The 27,225-nt window shown below is 41.5% G+C and overlaps 1 long non-coding RNA gene across 1 annotated transcript; it reads left to right on the top strand.

Moving 5' to 3' along the window:
- On the top strand, positions 1-26,556 carry LOC118229380. The gene is made up of 4 exons (XR_004765659.1): positions 1-60; positions 19,167-19,324; positions 20,866-21,073; positions 26,180-26,556. It is a non-coding gene; the product is annotated as an uncharacterized LOC118229380 (long non-coding RNA).
- The last annotated feature ends 669 nt before the right edge of the window (positions 26,557-27,225 follow it).

Genomic DNA, 27,225 nt, shown 5'->3' with positions numbered 1-27,225 from the left:
CCAGACGGTCCTGAAGTGGAAATGCTTCTGATGTCACGGACTTTTCTCCCCCTTTTTAAGGTATGAAGTTACGTTTTCGTAGTGAATGGACTTCAAACAATAGTAGACATTCTTTACCTTGGGGAAATACTAACGGAGTTCATGAAGCTTACGCTGAGTTTTAATGGATGTACAAACGGAGAATGGGTGTTGGCTACTTAGCCGCTAGCTGTAGCAAAATAGGCTAGCTTACTGAGCTGAGACAGAAATTAATGCTAGCTAGCTCGCTAGCCATTTTAAGACCACCGTAGATCCACGTGAAATATGCATGATGTCTCGTAGAGCAGCTGAGGTAAACGTGAAACAGTATTCATTCTTGGTGTTATTGGTAATGCTCTTTTAGTGTAATAGCTTGCGGTTTATATGTTCCGCAACATGTAAACCGCAATAGTGGTGCGGAACATGTAAACCGTTTATAGTTTAGTGCTAAATGCCGAGTTTAATTACCGAGCGCATGTATGGGGAAATGCGTGGTAGCTATACTCCTACCTTACTGGGCCACTGCAGCCATTTTGTTTCACAGTGGGTCCACGTGAAATGCACGTGATGTCTCCCCAGCACAGTTTTTAGGGTCCTTTTTAATGTTCTGGGTGCTAATGCTCATTTACAGTAATAACTTTCAGTGTATATATTAATTGATGTAATGCAAGTGTTTTTGTTGGTTTGTTTTGTCACTTGGGACATTGTGAAGAAATATATATTTTTGTAACTAAGGTGATACAAGAGGAGAAGTATGAAATAATTAAATTAAAGGTAATAAATTAATTAATAATAATAATTAAATTAAACTAAAGGTCCTGATGAGGAAACACTGCTGGTGTAGATTCCAATCGTTCGCCCCCTTTTTCAAGGGGTAGAACACAGAGAGTAGCTGAGTCACCTCACAGCAAGCAGGTATCAAGTTTGAATCCTGGCTGAGCGCCTTTCTGAATGAAGTTTGCGTGTTCTCCCCATGTCTGCATGGATTTCCTCTGGGTACTCTGGTTTCCTCCCACGGTTCAGAGACACGCAGGTTAGGTTAACTGGAGAGTTTTAATTGTCCTTGGTGTGTATTGCTGCCTTTCACCCAATGTCTGCCCCCCCCCCCAATGATCCTAACCAGGAGTAAGCAGTTTAGAAAAAGGATGGATGGGTGGATTAGGCTAAGCAATGCATAGTAGGATATCCTAAAATCCAATCAGCTAGTTAGCTAGTTCCAGTGTACAGTGGCTGTATTAGATGCACAATGACTCATTCCTTGTAAAATTTGCATGCAAATTTGAGGGACTATCAAAATTTCCAATAAAATGGGCAACTTGAAAATAACACAGACACTGCCATAAATATCCAACTGTAGATTTTATGCAGCTTTTCATTTCTCCACTTCAGAATAATTTGGTTTGTGACAGCAACTCATATTCGCCCGTGACCTGAAATCGAAAAAAGAATAATCAGGATGGCCTTTGCAACGTGTGGACTGTAGTCCTGATACTTCTCAGATTAGCAGCTGAGCTTCCACTCCTAGTCTGCGAGTAATGTTTCATAAAAAGAGTCATCCATATTCTTTTTGGAGGCTGTCAATCGTGAGGAGTCAGAGTCATTCAACAGCAAAATGGGGGATAAGGAAAGGTTGGGATTTCTCTTGAAGATCAAGGCTGCGTGAAATTGGTTTATTAGTACCACTGTCTGATGAAAGATTTTCAACTGGTTCTCTCGTTCATACCATTATCCCCCCATTCACCCTTGGTACACTGGAACAACTCAAGAGCAAGAGTTCTCTGGTATAAGGCTAGAGAACATTCTGTCTAACCTCAGAGTGCCTTGATATAACTATGTTTTTTGTTTTTGTCTGTTGCAGCAGAATCCCACACGGTAACACTTTAGGTTAGAGGCCATTCATGTGTGTGTAATACATACTTAAATATATAATTTGCCACTATTATAAGTTTATTAAACGGATACATTTAAAAAGATGTTATTGCTGATTGCTATTTAGCAATTAATGAATGTGATAAAATGTGTTATGAAGAAGAAAGCCAAGGTGAACACACTTGGGAAAATCTCATAAGGTTAATTTAAATATTGATATACTGATGTGGAAGTACATGTTTAAAATTGCAACATTGCATACTGTAGCCTTGTCTTAACAGAACCTTGTTTCTCAAACAGAAAATATGGGCCTTATGACAGTATTTATGAATACTGGATTTAAAACGTTTTAAACTCAAATGTTTGCATACATTTCTTAGATAATGGGACCATGTTGTTTTCATTATATGGAATTGGTGTCCATTCGAGGCATTCATACTAAAAAAGGATACATAATAGAGAATTAATACAGACATTTTTTTTTTCTTCTGGAAAAAAAACAAAATCTGCAGAGGTGCTGAAGGTAACATTGCTGGGTTGAGTAGCTGCATTCAACAGTGCAGCAGCACCTTCAGCTAAAATGGAGGGAACTGTGTATAAAAAGGGCTGTAATTTCTACCTGAAAATACCCTCAAATTAAAGATGACAGCCTGCACTTAAAGCTCGTACTCAATGTTTTATATCAAAACAATGTGCTGGATTACAGAACCAACACAACAAAAAGCAGCTGCCTCTCAAACAGAAGGCAGAATTTCAAGGCAGCATTTTCACTATTCTCACAATTTTGCACATATATTTTTTGTAGGCATGTCCCAAACCAGAATCATCAAACCATGTGTCTTTTTAATGTGCCTTATTTCAGTTAAATTTGAAGGCAGCATAGAAATATCCAACATCAGACAGGATATCCCATGGATCTCTGCGGTTACCTCAAGCTTCTTCCATTAAAATAATGGTGGCTGAAAACAGCAGTTACAATGGTAGCAGATGGGTGTGTAAACAGTGAACTCAATAATTTGTTGTGGTTATATTTTAAAAAATACATTTTAATTAATTAATACACTGGAATAATGTATGTCAAGTTTCAAGCCTAGATGAGCTTTCCATAAGCTACCTGGCTAACTGCTCGTAATCGCATTACTTTTCTGTGACGTCATTCTGCTTTCAAAGTGCATCCGAAATGTGTTGCCTTGTTAAAATGCTGACTTCAGACTGAGCTGACTTTGTAGGCAGTGAGGCATCTGCCTTCCATTTGAGATGCAGAAGCTAAATAATTTAATTGAATAAGAAGCAGTCAATTAAACTAATGAACTGAAATCATACACTCTTTATTGAATGTGGACTCACTGCTTCAGAGTCACAAAACAGAACTGAAGACATTGACAAACAAGATGCTGATTTGAGATTACCAGAAAACGGAGAGAGACTGATGAGCCATATTTGTATATGTGTGTCTGTATATATATATATATATATATATATATATATATATATATATATATATATATATATATATATATATATATATATAGCCTATATATATATATGTGTGTGTGTGTATATATGTGTATGTGTGTATGTATGTATGTATGTATATATATATATATATATATATATATATATGTATTGAAATTGAAAAGGGAAAATAAACAGAAAACTAGTATTGAACTCCCCTATGTTTTCACTTTAAGCATTTACTTTGATTATGGTGTAATTTTTCTTCTTCGGTTGCTGTAGATTAAACCATAAAAAACAATGCAAGGTGCACAATGGTGAAGCACTGCAATAATAAACTCATTATTGAAAATGGCATTGTGCCTTTTCTTCTCTCTTTGTAATTGTTTCTTTAAAAGCAAATCAAAACATGAAATAGCATACTAAAAATAGCATACTTATTTTATTTTTTTTGCAATTAAAATAATCCATGTAAATATTTTGGTCAGTAAATATATTGGGACATTTTATATGTTTACCTGCCTTTTTCAGGAAAACCAAAAGGTTTGAAAGGAAAATTTCAGGCCAAGGTAAGAACTATTCTAAATGCTAATTCCTGAAATGCTTAAATGCTAAAACTGCTTTCAAACAGTTAAGGAAGATGCACACTGTTTAAACACTCCTTGTTTCAAAGTGATCCCATTGGACAGGGCCACTATATACTATTACGGATACACGTGTGAAATCAAGTACAGGCACGGGCGAAGACAGAACTGCAGTATGTAAATTATTGCATTTCTTGTGCACAGTGCAGAGTGCTTGCTGTTCAGTTTTCTGGATATTTACTGCATTCTAAAATAACCTCGCTGAGAAATATAGTCCTGTCTTCTTTGCTTTAAAAACAAAAAAAAACGTTCACCCTTTGCTATGTTTTGAGATTGTAAATTCCACCGTTGCCATAGCAAAGTGAATAAGCAATTAATGCATTCGTTAAAATACATTTTGAACCCGACTGTATTATAAAATGAATTTTATTCTGCTGATCCTTTTTATTCATCCATTCCTTTAGTTATTTATTTAAAGAACATTGAGCACTTCTCACTTCTTCCTGTAGAAAAGTCTGGTAAAATACAATTTACACCTGCAAAAGCTAAACGCTGCATAATCAGCAGCAAAACTACTACTATTCACCAGGCCACAAAGTCTACAGTTGGACGAGAACTGTGGCAAATTCAAAGCTGTGTAAGGTTAATAATCATGATCCAACCTTTTCCCCCTGTCCTGGTCTCCCAGTTATGAAATGGTTGCTCGTTATCGCTTCGCTTCCCATCAGTCATCCAATGGTACAGTGCTGGAAATGGCCTTCCTTGGTGAAATTGCTGTTGAAAGAGATCTGCGGCTCATCTCCGTGGTGTTCACGGCAAGCGACCAGACTCCGTTTTTGAATTTCCATTCCTGGTTTTGGTGAGAGACGTTGCTTGCCAGCACCAGTACAATCGGCTCCAGGATAGGTGTTTCAGCCACCTGTTTCAATGCAAGTCAGTGGTAACAATATGGACAGAATAGGCCTTTTTTTCTAACAAGAAAATGTAGTCACAATAGGTGTTTTTTTTCTTTGTCTAATCTCTCCTCGTTTTTCTATTTAAGTTATTGTTATTTGGATAATATTTTACTATATTGTATGGGATAGTTTGCATCACTGCCTTGTCACTGTACCTCACGCGCTCAGAGGAGGAACTGGACTCGGCCAGACTTCATGCCCCTGTAAGGGTCCCCCTTTTTCTCTACTGAATGGTCTTTGGCTCCAGTTTTTGCAACATGGTGGTGCCCAAAAACTGCACTCCCGCCATTTCAAAGCTTTTGGCTTTTCACCATGGCTTTTCACCATGCCTGTGGAAAGCCAATGGGTGATGTCGCAGTGTGGCTTGATCCATATTTTTTTCTACAGGGTATGCTTCACACCCTGCCTTTCGTCGCCTTCAGCTGCTATCGGGGGAATAGGTGTATTGTATGAGATCGAGCTTGGTGTCACGGGGGAGTCACGGAGGGTCGTCATTGCATTACACTTTTAACCTGATGTAATTGTGGTGGTAACAGCGCTGTTCTCTTAAGCTCTGAAACGCTGTGTGTCAACCAAGCTTGTGAGTTGCAGGCTTGAAAAAGAGGGCTTAATGGAGAGTTACGAGCTCAAGAAGAAAACCCGGAGGGCACTTATTAACTTCAGTATGCACAAAGGCAGAGTTCTGTAGTCAGTAGCCAGCAGAAAATTGGGTTCTCTAACCTGATAAAGTGGTCTGTGGCTAGTAGAGAAACTGGATTTAGAGGAGAGCACGTGCTTGTCTGCTCTGCCCTGAACTAACAACATTTAGGTTTCAGCATTGTCACGGAGTGGGCCTTTCAATGCCCAAACCTGGGTTAATAAAACAACTAGCACCTCTTAATATTCCCCCAGTTATATTATGCATTGTGTATTTTCCAGTGATGTTCAACTGCCCTGTGTAAAAAAAAAAATAAAAAAAAACCAAAAAGAAAAAAACCTTGAGTCCAAAGTTTAGAAATGGGTCAGAAGGCAGTTTTTCGCGGAGCGCGAGTTCTCCAGCCCTCCGGCGGCCTGGACGGCTGAGCCGCGTCTGGCACGGAGCGCCGCGCCCTTCTGAACAAGTGAAGCAGGCATAAGCCGAGTGACAAAAGGCCCAGATAAGGCGCAAAGCGCTAAACTAAGCCCTTAAGCTGGCCCCCTTGCTGTGACTCAGCTCGGCCTCGCTAAGCGCTAAAGGTCACCGCTCCCAGGTCTTTCTTCTCTCCCTGTCACCGCGCTGCGTTGGGTTCCTCCACCCCCTGTGCCCCACGCCCCCTCCGCGCAGGGGCCATGCGCTCCACGCGGCGGCCATTCCAAACAGCGGGGGCTCTGTCCGAGTGTATTCTTTAGCTCCGGGCTCCGTCTCGAAAAGGTGCATTGACGTCCTTTGCTTTTTTTTTTCTCCCCTGAATGGCCTGTTTTGTGTTGTCGGAGCTCTTGCGGGTGGATATGTGAAGACGGCCGCCCACGCGTTCGCTTTGCTTTCAGGGGGGAAAAAGACTTTCATGGATCATGTTGATCCTTTGACTGGTTCTTCCAACATGTGAGAAGATAATGGTTGAAGAAGGAACAAACTCCCCACAGAGACCCAGCAAAATAAAAGTTTGCGTATTGAAATTTTTTAGACGTAACGGGAAGTGTTCTGAGGGACAAAAACATTTCGTCCTCAGTTGCAGTGAAAATGTTTTCTGACTGCCCCTTGTAGGTTTCAACATAGTACAATATGTGCTTCTTCAGATTAAGGCCAGAGACACGTGAACCTCAGAGAGGACAAAAATGAATTTCCGGGTCTTAGGAGGTTATATATGCGTTGGAAGAGAAACATTCAAATGGTGGAAACATCTGTGCGGTGCAAACCACACCAGAGACACTCATGCACCGCAAATAAACAAGGAACATGACTATTACAATACTGCAGTTACAATAGAAGAATCATTAATGCAACATGCTTCAGGCACATCATCGGGGGGAGAATGATTGCAGCATTTGAACTCAAAAGTACCATGTCGCTGTTATTTCATTGCCTGCCTTGATGTAATTATGCTAGTTACATAAGCGACACACTTCAACAATCTGAATATTCTGGATGCTGATAAACATGTGCTCTCATACCCGGAATGTCTTGATTAACTTCATTGTGCATGAATTCGATTTTTGTTTATACCCGAAGCCAACGGAAAATCTATTTTGGCTTCATTACTTTATTTACGGCATTCTCCTTGTTCTCCCGCATTGCCCCTTGACTAGCCTTGTTTGCCAGCTTGTACTACAGTATACCATAGCAGATATAAAGCCTATGCATGCACACACGTACACAACACACCACACGCATATAGCATATACATTACATAGGTCTGTAGCTCAGCTGGCTGCTTATATTACTCATTGCCTGCAAAAGAACTGCAGGTCATAACCCTCTGGGTGATTTACAAAGCAACACAAAGACGAACAATGGCCAGTTTTCTGTAACGGCTAAAAATACTGTAGTGCCATTATATAGCCAGCATTGTGCAGGAGAGCGTTTTTATCTGCAGTATGTGCTAGTCACTCGAATTTTAAGTGTAGACTTTTCTCAGCAATGCCAAATTGAGTGATGCTTGGTTGCACGGTAACAAAACAAAGTTGCAGTCACCTGATTTCAGCCAGCCACTTACATCTGTGGATATCATCTGAGATTTTACTCAAGGCCAGGGAGCAGTATGCATTTGTGTGTACATGTCAATGCAGACTGCGGCCTGGGCTCTTCCACTACATGTATTCAATTCATATTTGTAATATGCACAGCTGGTGCAGCACGAAAGATCCTTTTCTTAAATATTAGGTTTGAAAACATTTTTAATCGTATTCCGATCAATCCCTACTCACATAGTCTCGTATGTACCAAGCTAATCTAACATAACTGTTACCATTGTGAGATATGTTACAGTATTAATCTTGTTTATTTTAATTCAGTGTTTGATGCACAGGGTTTCAAGTTTGCGGACCAAACTCTTTCCTTACCATCCAGGAATTTGTTTCTCTGCAGGCTTTATTTGCCTGCCTCTGCTGCTCAGTACACTGCCTCACACTGCAGCCAGCAGGGTGCTTTACCTACAGCTGGGTTTACTGTTCTTATCTATAAGTAAAACCCACACTGTGCTGAGAGAACGATATATTACACCAGCCTTTTTTCTTCCCTTTAAACATACTTAGAGCAGGCTCGTGCGGGGGAAGGGGTGTTGCAGGTGCCTGAGCACCTGCCCCTTTTGCCCCATGTGCCTGATGTGTTCCTTTGATTTGATTTTTTTAAATGAATATTTCTATTGTCAATAATTTTCATTAATTTTGGTAAAATATATTTCTGTACGATAACTTTTTTTTCAGTTTTTGTCAGTTTGTGTACCCTTTTCCCCACTTCGAGCACCTGCCCATCAAATGGCCTCTGCTCGACCCTAACATAGAGAGTTCACCGGTCGCAAAAGTCAACAAACTGTGGCCTAAATTCCATTGACATTTCTCGTTTTAATGACCTTGGTGTTTTATGAACATATTTAGCAACATACCCAGTAAAATGTCAAGTGTTCCAACTCTTAACAGATAGCATTTGGTTCCACGTTCCAGAGTGGAACCAAATGCTGTCTGTTAAGAGTTGAAATTAACACCGTTGAAGTTCAGTTAAGACCGGAACTTTTACTGTGTAGAAGTACATAGGAACAGTCCAAGGGATCCAATTCTGAGAGAAAATGCACCAGGTAGGACCTTAGAGTAGCACTGAATGAAGCCCTCAGCCTTCAATTTCTCCCATTTAATATAAAACAAAACAAAATACCTTTTTGTGTTCTTCCAAGGTAATTGAATTGAGTGGAAGAAAAGTCACTGGAAATAAAACAGTTATGTATTTTCCTTGAACTATGACACATTTGATTCCTTTAGTGTGAAGCATTTTTTTTCTTTAATCAGGATTTCTCAGCAGCAGCACAACGTCATATTTCTATCCAGTTCATGATAATATATAATATTTTAAAAGAAGATAGCACATAAAGAGAACTTAATTAATATGACAGTCTTGTGTGATTTCAGTTTTAACTCTCTTCATGGAGAAAGACTGGCTTCAGACAATATAGGCTATTACCGTGGACGCTTAAAATTTGAGAGAATCGCACATACAGTATTGCACAGATAAAAAGCTCTACTGCGCACCACTGCCTATAAATCCCTAATCAGCCTCTTGGCCCCGCCTTTTTGGCACACGCGGGGTTGCAAGCTGCTGAGGCTGTTTCTGGCAGACAGATGTGTGCCACCCGCGCTCTTCAGTGGAATCTACCTTTCTGCGCCGTGCGTGTGACAGGAGGGGCAGGGGAGGCTTCCAACATCTTCGGGATCAGAGTAATGAGGACCCGGGGGAACCCGTCGAAACGCACGCGGGGGGCCGCGGCGCTGGCGGGCGGCCCGTCAATCACTGAGCCACGGCGGGAAGTCAGTCACCTGCAAGCTGTCGCCACCTTGCTGGCACGGCGAACGGCGGGACGTCTCCCTAACGAGGGGCGGCGGTTAATGGCGCACAAAATGTAAAAAAAATTTTAAAAAACCGCTAGGCCCGCATCTACTGATTATTCTCACTGTGCCCCTCACCCTGGGCGCACAGACGTGAGCACCTACACGCGAGCCTGAATCCTCTATGCAGCAAGTAGACCACATAAAAAGTGCAGCAGGTTAAGAGCATGACTGTTGTTTGCTTGCCTGTGTTCTCATGTGCCTATGTTTAGTTTGTTATTGATGTATTTTTGTGCTTTTGACATGTTTTTATCTTCTAGCCCGCCTCCCCTGTCCTTAAGTGGCTTTTGTCGCTTGCCAGGCCGCCATTGTGAATAACAATTTGTTCTTAATGACTTGCCTGGTGAAATAAAGGTGAAATAAAAAAAATAAAAAGCATGTAGGTTATAAGCTGGAAGTTTGATGAGCATTTAATTGAGTATTTGAGAACATCAGTAGCTTGTTGAAGTGTGTGTGGGGGGGAACTTAATTTTTTTTTTTAATTTATGAGAGAATTTTGATGGTTCATGTAAGTCTTAGTGTATATTGGAAGATATTTGTTCTTTTAGAAAGTTTTACAAGGGCTTCCCCAGAGAAACACGTTCTGTTTCTGGAATTAGAAGTGATGAAGATCTGCAGCTGAGGTTGAATTGTATCATGGTGCTATCATATGTCAGGGAATTTTTTAAAAGCCAATTAGTCTGTCTCTCACAGCTAGTGAATGGAGCGGCATGTCTGGCCTATTTAAACTGATATCCGTTTAATTGATCGGTTAGCTAAACATGAACATTGATCTGGTGGTGACATATAAGAGAGTTTGTCCTCCTCCGTTTCCTTTTATTTTTCCCTGAAAAGAATTTGCTCTTCACTATACACTTTAATGCTGTCAAGCTCAATTCTTCTAAATCTGATAATTTATAAAGTCATTTATAATATTGTTGTAGATGCCAGTAGAAAACCTCCAGATTTTCATTTAAAAATGAAATGTTAATAAAGATAAAATTCCCACATACACACACGCCCACACTATGGTTTGGATTAATATGGGAAAACATTTGAAAATCTACTTTCAGTTCTCTCAGGTGACATTAGCTCATGAATAAGATAAGTCTCCGGGTCTTTGAAAAAGGCTCTTGCAATTTGCATTTAAATTCAGCCATTGTTTTGATGTACATTTCTTCCTTTCAGGGTTCAGAGGCTACATGTTTGCCGAACTCATTTCTCTCCGGAGATTGCACCGCACGCACACCTTCACCTTTTTGCTGTAGAATTAGTTGTGAATGCTTGGGAAACCGTTGTATTGCAGCTAGTTGCAGCTGGTTTCACCGCAATCAGTTTGAACTTGGCTTTGTTGTAAAGTATGAAGCATATTTATCAGTGCAAAATGAAGAGCTCATGTAGCTGACTCGGCTTTGTTGTAAAGCGTGAAGCATATTTGTCAGTGCAAAATGAAGGGGAGAAGAGCTCGTGTAGCCGACGTTCACACAGAAAAGTATGATAATCGTGTTTGAGTTTTGCACTTACGGGAAACCTAATCTCACCAGTGGACGAGTTCACACACAAAAAAAAAAAAGAAAACAGTCTCCTCTCCATGAGACAGCGTAACTAATTGCGGTCATTAACAGGACTCTGAAAGTGGTACTCTATTGCATTTTGCATTACTTCTCGGGGCCGAGGTCAGGGCCGTTGGCTTCATTGAAAAGCGCTTGATGCATTGTGGGAGAGGGGAGCTTGCGCTGCACTCTTTACCCTGGCTGAACTGTGAAAGCCATTGTGGCTCATTACACCCCGTCGATTCCGTTCCGTGGCTCACGCTTGAACGCGGCTTGCTGATGTCTCATTTTTCACCCTGGTCACTCATGAGGAGCTCTGAAGAACTGGCTCACTTTGTTTATCTAACAAGAACCGAGGACTTTCCATGAAACCTCTTACCCTTTTTTATCTTCGAAGGTAGAATCCAATTCTGACCTATTTCTTTCAAATGTGGGATACACGATGAATTTCATGTAGTCCATGATGGCTCGAGAAAGGAGTTATCACCCATTTTTTTCCCAAATTACAACTCCAACCAGGAAACTACTGCTGCTCCCTGTAGGGCAGCTGCCTCCAGTTTTCATTGGTATGCTCAGGATTCATTACCATGCTTAAACATTTAATAGTTTATTGGTTTAAAAATTATGCAACCTAGAATTACTGACAGCTGTGAAACACAAATCATTTGCTATAATTATAGGGCCAGAATTAAGCTTCATAGAGCATGTCACAGAAAAAGCACTGGAATTTATAAGTGGATGAAAGAACTAATGCCATATGCAATGGAGCAATAGATGAAGCCTGTCATACATGTATAATCAGTAGCAGACTGTGGGGTCAGAGACAGTGCCGTCACACTAACAACCCACCATCCACCCACCCACTCGCAACCGAGCTCAACCTTTGTAGTGTATACGCAATGAATAAGCTGGATAGATCTCAATATAACAAGTCTCATTCTTTTGGCTTGCCAAAGAATTGCATTGGTTACACTAGCCCATGGCATACTTTGGAATGCAGGGCTTTTCAAAATCTTCATTTTACACTAATTCAGTAAAGTTCTGATGAAAAATAAACATTTTATGCTTAATTTACCAACTAATAACCAGAATAATAACGCAATAAATGTATGGCGTTTTTAGTTTTGTTATAACACTTGTAACAGAAATGAGATGACATACTCACATGTAAATGTTCATTTCAAGAGTTTTGAATAAATTGACCTACAAATTATGTCACTTAGCAGATGCTGAAAGGAGTGAATTTCATATGGTAAGCATACATCGCAAATTCTAGAGACACACAAAGTTCATATGAGTGCCACCGACAAGGTGCATGTTTCAAGACCTACAAGATAGTGTGAGAAGGGTTTGTTTTTTATTTTTATTTAGTTTTTAGATGTCATTGGAAGACAGCCAGTGAATCTGCCTTCTTGGTTGATTGGTGAAGGTCATTCCACCATCAGGGGATGAAGGCAGTTGAGAAGAGTCGAGGCTATGAAGGAGCGGCTGCTAGATTCTCATAGAGACGGGTTTGCCAGCTGGCTAGAGGATGGCGAAGTGGAGAGGTCTGGTTGGAGTGTCCGGCGTAATTATTGTCTAAAGTTAGAAACTGGCAGAGCCGTTCACAGCTTGGTCTGCCAGGGTGAAAGATTTCAATTTAATGGTGGAAGCCTCCGGAAGTCATTGAGGGCTATTCAAAAGTGCCCGTGGCCATGTGAGAGTTTAGGCAGGTGTGAGCCCAGGTGGACAGCGGCATTCTGGGTTTGCTGCGTTGGCTTGATGGCACAGGAGGGACACAGACTCTCGCAAGAGCAGCGGCTGTCTGTGCTGGTTGAAATAGAGCAGTTGATAAGAGAGGAGGAGTCAGCTCAGGTAAAGCACAGTGGCAATTCAAACCCAGTGTAAACAAATGGCCATGTAAGCTTTTCTGACAACATGTTATTGTCATTATAAGAGGTTTATCTCTGCAGTGTTTATCACTGCTGTGCCACCTGCCTCATGCCACCCGCCATATTACAGCTATTAACTTGTCTTGCCAGTCTACCCAATCATGGTTGCAGCTACATAAGCATTCTTAAAATCTTCCTTAAATCCTCTGCAAGGATTGTCGTCCATTGCAGAAGCTGAATTGAGAGCATGAAATAAATCTCGATGGGCTTTTCATTCAGTCGTATTTCCATAGTTTTCTCCAAATAAACATTTTGGTATCACACTGTATATTTCTCACAACGGTTCAGTTAAGTTAGATTGTACGAACCCTGCAGCTGCTGCGGCCTTGTGATACGGCTCGGAAGGGTTTCTCTGCAGGAAAACCAAAAATAAATGATTGTCCTGGGAGAGATATAATTAATCTTGTCAATCCGGTTGTCTCCCGTTTGATTGTTTCTCTGGGATATGTGACTTATGCTGTCTTTGTTGGCCTCCGATGAACTTCCGATGAGCCATACATTTAGTGCATCCTCACCTCTAATGGCCTGTGGACCTCACCACATTTCCAAACGTTTGAAAATGTGCGAGTTAATTATCACCCCCCAAAATAAACCTCTGGGTTCATCTTCAGGTGAAAAAAGGCAGCGGTTCAAAGCATTCACGTTACAAAATAGTTGAATACACGCCTCATGTAAAAGCACTGCTAGACTTTTGAGCAGAATAAGGATGCCTGCCACACGGAGTGTGGCACAGTGGGTAAGGAACTGGGCTTGTAACCGAAAGGTCGCAGGTTCGATTCCCGGGTAAGGACACTGCCGTTGTACCCTTGCGCAAGGTACTTAACCTGCATTGCTTCAGTATATATCCAGCTGTATAAATGGATACAATGTTAAGTGCTATGTAAAAAAAGTTGTGTAAGTCGCTCTGGATAAGAGCGTCTGCTAAATGCCTGTAATGTAATGTAATGTAATGTAATAACCACTTAGTGAGGTGGCTGTGTTCTTTGCTTCTTTAAAAGAAATGACAAAAAATTTTACATCAGTCATTTGTAATCATTTTTCAAATGAGAACTGACCACATTTCATGGCCAGACACCATGGACAATCCTCTTCATTCCAGGAACTGCATGGCCTAAAGCTCTTCCATGCTGTTTATCAGCGCAGGTGCTCAAATGTGGTCGTTTTCATGGTAACGCTTCCAACCCTCAAACCAAGCATTGGACAGATAAAGGAGTGCTGTAATTGAGTACTCAACAGCAAATTGCCAAATTGTTTTTCACCACCATGAAATTTAATTACACTGTTTTTGATTTGTACCCCCCCCCCACATACTCTCTGGTGAATTTTTTCATCACATGGAGTGGTGAAATCTATGAGAGCAGTTTCTTCTTGATTTAATATTTTAGACTTTAAACCGGCTCTGAATGTGCCCTTTTCTACATCCAAGAAATTTGAGGTTTGGGAGAAACGTACTCCGCTTTTCAGCATGACGCGGCTCAATCGACAGGCCGCCTCCATCCTACCATGAGACCTGCACAGGGTTAAGTGCTAGGCTAAGGATATCACAGACCTGTTGATCTCAGGCCTTTCCCAGCCGGATGTCTCCCATCATCCGGGTTTCACCGTTCCGGGATGTAGGGCTTGCGACCCGTCACCTGGCAATTAGTCTGAATTGAAATAATCTCTGTTCGCTTTGTGATAATCTAAAGCTCTCGGGGAAAAGCTCACGGAATCCATTTACGGCACTGCCCTCCGTGTCATCCGTTTGCCACCGTGACCGTCCCTGTTCTCCCGACTTCATTAGCGCTAAACGGAAAATTAGCGGCCCACACCACCGGTTCATTTTCAGTTGATGCGTTCACGCTTGCCCTGGGGGACCAGCCTGGCTGCCTGGAATACAGGGCGCAAGCTAATGCAGCCGGTTCCCAAGCCGTATTGGCTAGTGAGATTGGACCTCATATCCAATCAGACCTCCCCCCCCCCCCCCCCCCCCCCCCCCCCAGTGACCACAGAGGATCTCACTCTGGCCACCAGTCCACAGCAGGACAGCAGAGATTCCTGTCATGGCTGCAGTCAGGGACCCCATTCTTTTCTCTTCTGCTTGTCTGAGATCTGGACTCGCCTGGGTTGTGTACTCTACGCATATGTGCAGTCAGCGTAAAGTGTGTGGTGTATTTCAGGTGGTGGTTTTCCTGTGTATGAACTTTGTCATACTTGTGGAACAATCGCGTGTGAACATGGTATTTGAAACCCTTCCACGACCAGTGGGCCTTTCCTCCTCAGCTTGAATTCAAGTGACAAGATTTTTCTCAAAATAACAAAATAGCATGTACTGGTGTTTGCTTGGAGACCAAAGTAAGTCACAAATTTGACCCTGTGTTTTGACCCATTTTGTGAACTGACTGGAGAAAATAATAGACAGCACAATCTCACATTTTTAACACAAGATTGTTCCTGTCAATAATAAATGAAAAACACTACTATTAAATGTAATTTCTTGCAGTAATGCATTTTCCGGTCGGTCCTATCTGGTCTTGATAACGAAAATAAATACATTTCTGTAAATGCAGGCATCCTTTTTACATTCCAGAAACAGATCTCCCAAAGGTCAATTAACTATAATGATACAGTAATGGAGTTTACCAGAAACCGCACTGATTCAGGTTAGTTCAGTGGTCTCACTAATGTTCTGTATAAATAGATGCCATTTATTCTTGTTCTTCCCATTAAACGTGGCATGGACTGCAGGAGACATATCAGTCCAGATTCAAACGCCATGCCTTACCGTCAGTCGGCAGCGATTTAATCATATGTTCTCATCTGTTCTTATTTCAGGCTGTACTAGGCACTGTTATCAACTGTGAAATCACAATGTCCAAATAATCAGTTCATTGCCCTATTATTCCATTCACCATCATTTCCTGGAGGCAAAGGGTAGGTTAATAAGTTCTAATAAACAAAGAAACACATAATAGAAGAGACTGAGGCTGCAAAATGTATGTAAAATTTACCACAAATGTTCATTCTCCACACTCACCTTGCACAGCAGAAATTCCTTTGCTTGGAACGAACAATTTGTTTTTGTTCAAACTGATTTATTGTTTTAAGCTCTGTAACAGGGTAACTGGTTGAACAATAAGTTTTGTGGAGCTAATCAAATCAAATTATAAAAATGTTCTTTAACAAAAATATTTGAGTCAGTGGTGGCTCATATTAGATATTTTTCATTAATTCAAGCGCACATTCAACAAGATCTGAACTGTTTTTGAAAAACAAAACTACAATGAATCACTTTCTGACAAACAGTTTTTGTATGGATAGTTGTCTCTGTTAAACAAGTAAGCACAAGTAAGTTTGCAAAGATTATGCTGTTTCCCTAAGATATTTAAACTGCAGTTGTATAATGTGTGCACAAGCTTTTAACTCTTAACTCACTGAATACATGGAATCTTCTTCTATAGAGTGGTAACTGAAGGTCTGGCCTATTTGATGTCTCTCCGCTCCTCTTATCCTTTATGTTGCAGTCACGTGTCCTTTCTTTTCTTCTCCCCACCCCACCCATAAATCATAATGTATGTTTTATATCTAATAATTCAATAAAAATTGAACAGGTAGGTAATGTTTCTCTTCTAATCTGTTTGGGAAACATGACCCAACCGGTAGACAGATCCATATGCTTGTCGCCATGTGCATATTTAATGAACATTAATACTTAGGAATAATAATTAGCACCAGTATCATACCTCAGTACCCTTCAGCCATTTCTCTCAGCTCTTTGTCACTTAGAAGTGAACTTCAAATTTTGTCTTAAATTGGTCCAAATTTTAGTAAAAGTGGTAAATCGATAGATCATCATAGTTTGGCTTACGGTATTATTTTATAGAATTAAAATTCCCCACCCAGGGAGATAAGTGGAACGCAGTATTTCAAGATAAATGGGCAAGGTTAGAGGGGAGCTCAGTGGGTTTCCCCACCTATTTTTCCCCAATTTAGTCTTACCAGCCAATTACAGTATCAGCAGCACATTAAGCTGGTAGCATTGAAGACCATGCATCCCTTACGGAAATACAATATACTCAAAATATATTATAATCTATTATAACATTAGATAGTGATGAGAAATGGCCATTCAGCTCAAGTACCCTTGCCCTTTACCTACAAACTAGAATCTGTCTTGCACTCATCATTTACCTACACACTAGTGAGTATCTAGTACTGCATCAAGTGTGGACACCCCTAGGGTCTCTGCCGCTACTGCATGACCTGGCAAGTTCTTCCACACATTGACAGCTCTATGTGTACAGATATACCGACTGATATTTGTGTAGATATATATTTTTGGCATTTAATACATGGGTGAATATAATCTTTAAAAAAAACTATACACACTGCTGTGTAATATACTATATTATATATTTATCATTGTATTGTCTAAAAAAGGGATGTTTATGATACATAGCAGTATATTCCATTTCTGTTAGGGAAGCCAGGGGCACAATATTGCAGGATAGCCATGGCAGACGGAGAAGAGAGCACTTTTCAATGCACACCTTTGGCACTCTCGTGAATTGTTGGGAGGAACTAATGCAGCAATACCCTAAAGACTCAGGTTTCTGACTGCCTTTATCCCACCTCACCTTCCACAGCCGAAGCCAATTTTCTCCCACCAGTGCTGCCTCCCAGTCTTAGTTAGCTAATGACATAGCAAAGGATCAAACCTACGTCCACAATATAGGGCCCAGCCTGCACTCATGGCCAGTACCTTACCAACCGGGCCAAGCAGGTGCCTTAAAGTTATAGGGTTTGATCAATGTTAATAAATCATTCATTCATTCTGCAGCAATAAGGGAGTGTTAGCTAATGGCTGAATAACCATTTCACCTGTGTCCAGAGATGTGGAAAATGGGGAATTTTTTTCCACAAAAAAAAGAGAGGGTTGAAGTGTGAATACTTATTTCCATGAGAAATACATATAAAATATTTAACGAGCAACCCTGCTTATAGAAACCTCTATGTCAGCTTGTGCTCATCCTCTAACAATACAGAGCATTGTGATTTTTTATTATAGGGAGAGTGTGGATTGGCATGGACAGGGACGGGGGGGACGGGGGGTTTACAATTTTAAGGACCCTGACTGACAGCGGCCCTCCAAAAAGTATTAGAACATTTATTGGGATGATGGGGCCCAATCAGAGATCTATTCATGGGGCCCAAAATCCCTGGGACCCCTGTTTACTGTTACAGCCCATCCAGCCCCCCTGAACAGGGCTTACTAACCATGGGATTTATTTCCTCAGTTCCATTAATTACTGATTTTTATTACAGTATTAATCGCACCAGATTGGAATTTCACTGGAAGGTAAGGCCTGCGATTTACAATTTAGCGATTTAGCGGACACTTTTACAAACTTGCAAAAAGTGCATTTCTCGTGGTAATCTATTGGTTTCCACAAATTTGTGAACTGCTCACGCATCTAGAGTCTCTTCAGCCTCTGTGAGAGGATGGTTTATGTTCATTAAGCCCAGGGTGGAAAACATTGCAGGGTGAAGTGTGCTCCCTTCTCTTTACTTGGAGCTGTTTGGTTTTTCCATGGCTGAAATTGAAGAGGAGTGCCAAATTATGGCCCATAAACAAATGACTGTTTGTTGAAGAGCATGCTGTTGAAATACAGGAAGTCTGAGAGTAAATAACTACATCTAGGCAGATGAAAACACATAGAGCACATAAAACCATAAAATTAATAATTGGTTCACTTACTTTTGTCTAAGAGTTACAACTCTAAAACATTACCAGTGCTAAAGTTTAACACTGTTTTAGCAACTAAACGCTTATGGAAAGGAAAATTACATTTAATGACCACAATTTACAAATGAGGAAGTGCTGCAGAGTTGGGGCACCCATTGCTGTTTGATTATTCTTTCATGCTAAGTGCACTTTTTTTCCTCAATCGCTGGATCACAACAGAGCAAATCAGTTTACATGACACCCTTTGCTATCATTGGGGGATGAATGCGATGGAGAGATGTCAGGAGGCGGGGGGGGGTTGTTAGGGTTAGGGTTGGGGGGGGGCGAGCCTGTTGTCTTTCTGGGCACTCTGCAGTGTGGAGTGAAATAAATGAAAACTTGATAAGCAGGAAATAAGCTCCAAATTTGCTCCAGAGCCCCACTGTGGCAGCAAGAAACCCAGGGCGCTGTTAATCTTTTTTCCCTCCTTCCCCCTGACACATTGCCCAAAACAGTGGAACCAAACAGATTGTTTGGAAGTAATTTCTCTATATTTTCTCCCTCAGCCTTCAGGACTCTTTCTGATCTCCGAAATATCAGTGTGACCTCAACGGATGCCTGGAACATGAACTGTTTGGCAAGTCATTTTTGTTATTGCTGAACGTGCCAAATTGCATCTGAGAAAAAAAAAAAACTAACGCTGGCATTTAATTACGAGTCAAAGGTAAGGAAAAATGTTGTCTGTATCCATGTCCTAAGCTTCATTGGGAACAGAAAATAGAAATGCAATCCAGGACCTCTTTTTATGGAAACGTCGGCGCTCGGAGGGATCCGCTGTCAGAGAAACTGATGCAAATTAGGTCCAGGATGCATTGCATAAGCTTGCATTTCACAAAGCTGATGTCTTTGCCTCAGTTTCCCAACCCAGAATCCGCTCCCTACAGCAGTCGTGTGTTCAGATACCGAATGTACTGAATGGCAGGAATGTACTACGGGAAAAGCAACGGGGCTGACCGGGACCATTACCAGGGGCTTGGGAATTGTGTAAACAGGAGTGTACACAAAGGCTGCTGGTTTTTAAATGTCCCAATCTTGTACCAGAGTAGTACTCCCGAGACATCAAAGTGTACGTTGTCATGATGAAATGGAAGTGAAAGTAGGTCATTTTCATTTGCTCTTGAAAAATTCAGCCACAACATGCCACACGGTATTACATATTCATGTCAAAATATATGCAGAATATCTCACATTGGGTTTTAAAAAAAAAAAAAATTATTTTATAATGGAACTTAAAGAAGATTGCAGAAATTAATGATGCATTGTGTCTTGGTGTGAACACAATTGCCTGCATAAAAGGAAATATATTTTTGTTAAAAAAAATGTAAAAAATAGGGAAATGTTCAGATACAAACATCCATTCCGACATGCTCTTCTGCACGGGCACACACACACACACACAAAGATTTCACCAGGAAGTAATTTGATGGAACATCTCCATACTATTTCTGTCTATAGGATTTAACTATTCTCATTTCTTTTTTCTCTTCAACCATTTCATTATGCTAATCCTTTTCAGGCAGAAAGAGATCAAAATAAAATGGCACAACCTCTACATATGGGAAATATATCAATATACTTAAATCCGCAAAAGGATTGGTGGAAATTGATGAACTTGTCTTGGGATTGCACTGTCCAATTCCCTGTGAAATAAATGGAATAGATTATCCTCTCCCCCCCCCCCCCCCCCCCCCCCCCACTCTTCTGCACACCTGTACATAATCTGTTTCTCCCCATATCTCCCAAGAAATACTAAACACAGCTGCTTTTCCCTCACCATGGAAACCAGCACTTTGCTCAACAGGCACACACTCAAACTCAAGGAAGGCTGCTAGCAAGCTGTTGGAAATTCAAATTAGTAATTTCATAACTTGAGACCACTGACGATTGATTCGTTGTTACTTTTATAGTAGACTACCATTCTTCTGCAGGCCATGTATGAATTGTAAGAAACATTTGCAATAGAAACAGTTTTTTTTTTCTTCTTTATGCTGCAAAATTCATTTGCAACACAAACATGATCACCATCTGAAAATGCATGCCAGTGCCCATTTTTGATGGAGGTATTACAAAAATAACTTCCCAAACCACAAATACTATGCGCAGTGTTCAGCTGTGATATGTCTCAGTGCTGTTTCCCCACCTCTTTTAGGTGTATGCATAAAGAGATTCAAGTTTTTCATTAATATTATGGGCTCTATTCTCCAGCCAGCCCATGGCATGTTGCTAATTGGAGAAGTGGTATTTCCGTCATGGATTTTCCGACAGCACGCTCTGGACAGAATGATACTGTAGAATGTCTTTGGATATGGGAGGATCCTGGAGCACTCCGAGGAAACCCACAAAGACACAAGGACAACATGCAAACTCCACACAGGAATGCTACGGTCGGATTTGAACCCAGGACCTTCCTGCTGTAAGTAGATAGTGCCATACACCGCACCATGATTAAGCAGTTGGTAGTTTAGTTCAGTTTAGTTAGCAATTTTAGACACTACCATGTCATTATTACAGTGACGGTACACACTTGCACGATAGCAATACAAAATTGTGTGAATGGCACAATAGTGGACAATCGAAATTGGCAGTACGCCAGGGCACTCTGTACCCCGCTTTTAAAGGGAATGAAAAGAGGTTGTTTGGCCATGAGTGAATTCGGCTGCAACGCACCCACTGTTAATATATTCATAATTTTCGACCTGCGCCGTGCGCTCCTCACCTCTACTCAGGACAATACCAACATTCACTTACCACTCAGTACCGCTCAGTGTGTCCGTGTGCCCTGGGACATCGATTTCAGACAATAGAGCCCTATGAGACCGTCTTCAGGAACACATTGTGTGCGAAAGAAAGGAGAACAGTTACGGAAATTACTCTAGTGTTCCCCTCTGGTTCATTCTTCTGCTCCGCGGTAATGTGTCAGTGGGCATCAAGATAAAGTCCCTGCAACAGGGTGAAGGCTGTATAATTCCGTAAATCCAAAACATATTGAGCCCTGGAAGCACACACACACAAAGACACACACACATATTGAACAGTAGAACGATGGTGAAGCAGGATGTCCATATCCTGTTGTTTGGCTGGGTAGACTGAAGGAATGGATTCACATGCACACCAATGCAAAATTTCACACAGACATAGGAATTGTTCTGTTTATGTGAAACCCGTGGCATCACAACGACATAATTTCATCCTTGCGAGGCTCAAGAGCTGCTGCTTTTAAAGCTGTGTTTCTAGCTGTTTCTGGTTTACACCTGCATTACCTGGTGAGTTAACTACTTCTTAAATAATGGCTTAATTGAGATCCATCCCTCCATCCATTATCTGTATCCACTTATTCCTGGACAGGGCCGCAGGGGGGTGCTGGAGCCTATCCCTGCGTGCATTGGGCAAGAGGCAGGAATGCACCCTGGACAGGTTTCCAATCTATCGCAGTAATTAAGATCTAGTGGGGGGGGAAAAAACAGCAGACCATTATGTTGTCTGATTGAAATTCCTCCTTTCTGGATTAAAGAAAAGGTGTTTACTTGTGGCCCTCGAGATCTGACGGCTGATGAACACAACAGATCATGTTCCCATTCTCTCAATGGGTTGGAATGGGGAATTGTACAAGATGGAGATCTAATGGAGAACAGGCTTCTTCTGTGGACACATCTCACTTTCAATGAAATGAGAACCACAAGACTGTTCAACTAATTACATTGCATTCCATTTATTTGACAGACGCTTTTATCCAAAGTGACATACAATAAGTGCACACTTTTTGTTTTATTTTATATATTTTATATTATTTATTCACCTTTTATATAAATTAACATCTCTGTAATGCTTCGGCTCACTGGACCACTAATTTATTATGATTGATACAGGGTTGTGTAAACTGGCATTAAAGAATGAGGGTTCTGTCTTATTGAGTTTTGCAGTTTTAGTTCATCGTGGTTTTTCTTTCATAAATATTTTATGTCTCATGATAGGCGACTCAAGTATTACTGATTACCTAAACCATGTTTCTTTCATTGCCTTGCTGATAAACCTATGAATGGGCATGGCAGTGAAACATGCTTTGTTTGTTTCAGTATACCTGTGGGAACTACGCAGTGTTGTTTGCTTAGTAAAGCAAAAAATAAAATAACAAATCTGGAATTAATGCCATGTACTGGCATAAGCGAATCATCAGGGAACAAGTAATGTACAAACAAAGTGGTCTTGTTACCTCCAAGCAAACAAACAGGTGTTCATGGAGACACTGAATGAGACGAGGCAAATATGTTCACCAAACCAAAGTAGTTTTTCTCTGTTTCTTCTCGCTTGAGCACACACACACACGTGCGCACACACACACACACGTGCACAATAAATCTGGATTTGAACCAGGCATCCCCTTTCATTGAAACAATAACCACCTTGGCCCCTCTCCCGTCTCCAGCCTCTGCCAAGCCCAGGGCCAATGTTAAATCAACACAAGGATTAAATACAATTACAGGACCGACAGAAAGAGCAGTAAACGGGTAAAAGTGGACAAACGGTGGGACAGGGCCGCCATAATCCCAACCTAACCCTTCGCTTACCGATTGCCTTTTTTTTTTTTTTGCCACGACTTGCCTGCAGGCTTCATTTTTCTCTTGAAGGGGAGCAATAAACGAGGAGCAGCAGCAGCGGTGTTATTGCCAGCCAAAGCACATATTCAAAAGCCTTGCAGCCTTGGGATCTCTCTCTCTCTCTCTCTCAAGCCTGATTTTTTTTAAGCGCAAGAAATTCTACCCAGAGGTTTGAGGCCACCGTATGCAACCCAGTAATTGCTTGCACAACAGACGCATACGGGCCGCTGCTGCATGAATATCAATCATCAGGCGAGTTCTCCCAGACAAAGTGGACGAAATTATCCATTAGGGAGGAAACACAGGCATGACTCTGCACTCGCAGAGGAGACGGCAACATTTCTGGCATGCGGAGCTACTGTGTGAAATGGTGGTACTCATCTTTCGGTGAATAAGCCTAATTAAATGATGCCGCTGAAAATAGAATATGGCGTACACATGTGTCTGGTCCTCTATTGTGGACCATTTGTGTCACGTCACGGATTAACACTTGTTATAAACTATTGTGCACAGATATAGCTTGTCTGGAATCCAGGGGAGCACCTTTGTATGTCAGGGTAAAATAAATGTATTCTAAGTGTGTTCCAGTGCCCACTAGCCACAGGTTAAATTTTACAGATAAATATTGAATTGAAAAGCAAAAACTACATTATTAAATTTTCATTCTGTTTTAAAGTTATATCATGAATGGTATTTTGTAAACTCAGTCCAAGAATCGACACTGGGAAACAAACCAACGGGTGACAGCTAAACCAGTATTTCTGGAAGAGGAAGAGGCCCAATTTACCTTATGGTAACAAAAAAATGTGAGGATATATATATTTTTTTAAATGTATTTGGTGCTTTTCAAGGTGAATCTAGCTGACTATTTTTATGCTGAGCATTACCGCCCTAGATCCAAAACAGAAACGATCGCCTTTTGCTTATCGAGGGCATCATACAGCGAAGGAATGCAGGACACACTGACTCTGAAACACCGGGAGAGAGCGGTGGGGCGTAGCCTTGGCAACATTTCCATTGATACTGCCGGACGGCGCCAGAGCTGGGGTGGGAGGATAATAGCAAAGTGTTGGTTTGTCCAGCAGGGGCCACGGTGATAACCCTCCCGGTGGCCAATGGCCTTATCGTCCAAAGCACCTTTATCGTTCTACAGCGCCAGACAGATAATGAAGAGCAAGCCGTGGAGGCCGGAGGTGCGTGTCATCGCGCCGTGCCCGCCCGAATCCCAGGCATAAATAAAGCAGAGGCGAATAATTATAGCCGTGCCCCGTCGGTTTCCTCACTACTTCGCAATTATTGCGAGTTTTCTAAAGGTCAGCCGGGATGAAGTAATTAGCAGCCTCCATGAAATAATCGCACCGCCTTCGCTCCCGTGATAAAGCCCGTGAAAACCCGGACCTCTCCTCTCCTTCCTCCCGGTTGTTTTGTCGCCAAAACAAATGCCGCTCGTCTTTCATCAGTACAAATTATCACCGTACCCCACGACTTTAAGCTGTGATTTCCCTTCATTTTACGGCGAGCGTTTAATGGATGTTCCCCGATCAGCATTGGCTGGAACCGCCGCACATGTAGACCCATGGCCCGTTCTTTATCCAGGCGTATCTTGCACCCCGCCATGACTGGTGGTGGGAGCATCTGCAAGTACAAAAACCACCATGTGTGAATCCACCCCAGCTGTGGCAACAGGAAAGATAAGCTACACGTAGCGTTGCAAATCTGTGTGTTTATTGTATCATTTTCACAGTCTCCCAGCCAAGTTTTCAGATTAGCCATGGATTAATGTTTCCTGCAATTTTAATGAAGGGGAAGCACAACAAAGGTAATTGATGCTGATCTTGAACAGCAGTATCGCATGTGACTTCGAATGATTGCAGCTCGAATTCAGGGGTGAGTAATGATGATGTCCTTTTTGGGGTTTTGATATATTCCTAAAGAGATCTGGCCTTTGAAGTGCTGTATGGACCAAATAGCTTCTTCTGGCTGAGTCAATGTCTCACCTCACCATCTGCTTGAAAAACTGCATGACACTAGCTTTTTACCATAATGGAGGAAAATCTGCCTTACTTAACAAACATATTTCCTGCCAATTTTATGGTAGATTCTACATACTGTAAAAATTTTGTCTCTTTTCTTCCACTGGGAAAATTTTCTCATCAGTTCAGCAACTGTGTAGGAATGAATGAAGATGTTGAATAATGCAGACTCAGAAACTTTCAGTAGACTGTGGATTATACATTAGTCACACCGCTGCTGAATTACACATTTGAACATTTTCACTTTCCCCCTCCAAAATTAGCATCTGCACAATGAAGCTTTTCCCAGATTCTACTATCAGAGGACTAGAGTTTTGTCGCCCTAAATATGGTAGCATGTGCCTGGGACTACAACTGCCAATCTATACTTTAGGATTGTGATGTCACGCTTGACCAATAAGTGAGTGTGTTATCAGTACGGCCTATGCAAACTGACCAATAGGAATGCATTTGGAATGGGCTTCCTGCTACAACTGAGACACTTAAGCCCAGATCCTTTACAAGACCAAGAAAACCATAAAATAGCTCTTTATTTCTCTTGCTCTTCATCTTTACTGTAGCATACCAGTCAATGGCTGAAACAAGACAAGAAAACATATTGCCAAATTAGTTAACCAGCAAGTTGTAACTTGTACACCAAAAACCTTTTTTTGGTAACTCATGGCTCACTTGACTTTAGACGCAGTTTCAATCAACAAGTGTCCATAAAATTGACTTAAAAATCAATGGCAGTGGTTACGGAAGCACTTCGTGCAAATGGCAAGTTCATTTTGGTTCGTTAGCCCTTGCCAAACTGTGTTTATGATGTTACACGTTGACTGGCCAGTTGCTGGGTACAGGACATAGTTTCAGATGAGAAAGCAAAAGCAACTTAATTATATTTTTCACCAGGTTTCTTCAAGGTCAACTCACAGCTGAAAGACAGCAGGACCCAGCCCTGTGATTCTACAGTACGTAGGGAAACAAAAGCTGCCCATGCCTTTGATGACCTGGAGACTGAATATTCGCTTCAACAATTTTCTGGACAATTTGAGAATCAACAGCACATTATAATTTAGGCCTTTTGTGCTTAAAGTGGACAGTGTAGATTCAACTCTAACCGTTTATTTGTGTGCAGATGGGGTCAAATAAACCGTATCAGGAAAAATAAACCGTGCTCTCCAGTGAAGCATGACTTCTGTCGCAGGATGTGTTCTAAATAATTTTTTTGTGTTTACAAATCATGACGTCGAATTATTCGAATAAGTTGGGCTCTACTGGGGAAATGGATTGAACTTTTAGACATTGGTCACCTCCTCTATTATTTTTTAGGTGCCAATATCATTTTTTTTTTTTTTTGCCCCGTGACACAAGGTAATTCACCCCACCTTTAAGGTTGGTGACTCATAAAAACGAAATCACACTTAAATAGTAAACACCATAACAACGATGACATTAAAGGTTTTCCCAGATGGCGAAAGCAGCGTTTTAATGAAGGGCCACGGCAGGCCGAAGCAACCGCCACAAACCAGAGCCAAACAATGAATTAATCAAGTTAATTGCATCCCGGACAAATGCGCTGGAAATGTATGATAAAGGCGATAAATGACTTGTGGAGCAACGCAACGTGTTCATTAGCCGGGAAAGAGGACGCGAAACTGTGAGGCAGGCACGTGGAGGCCCGGTTCCCCGCGTGCGCGGTTCGTCCCGACAGCGCGGCGGAAGCACAGCTGCGGCGTGTCGCGCGGGCGAACTCAATTACCTCTCCTCAGAGGTGACGGTCGCCCCCGGATGGACAAACAGACGCGGACCGCGGGGTTCGTCCGTGTCGGCGACGGAAGGAGGGAAAGAAAATATAAAACTCCTAGAGGTCCTTTACACAAACCCTCTATTTATCATCCCACACAGCTCCGGGCTCTCGCGTGTCCTTTTCAATTAACCCCCGGGCCACGGCTCAA

This window comes from Anguilla anguilla, chromosome 6 (assembly GCF_013347855.1).
Source record: "Anguilla anguilla isolate fAngAng1 chromosome 6, fAngAng1.pri, whole genome shotgun sequence".
Taxonomy (NCBI): Eukaryota; Metazoa; Chordata; class Actinopteri; order Anguilliformes; family Anguillidae; genus Anguilla; species Anguilla anguilla.
The sequence above is the reverse complement of the archived record's forward strand: the minus strand, read 5'-3'. Positions and strand labels throughout refer to the sequence as shown.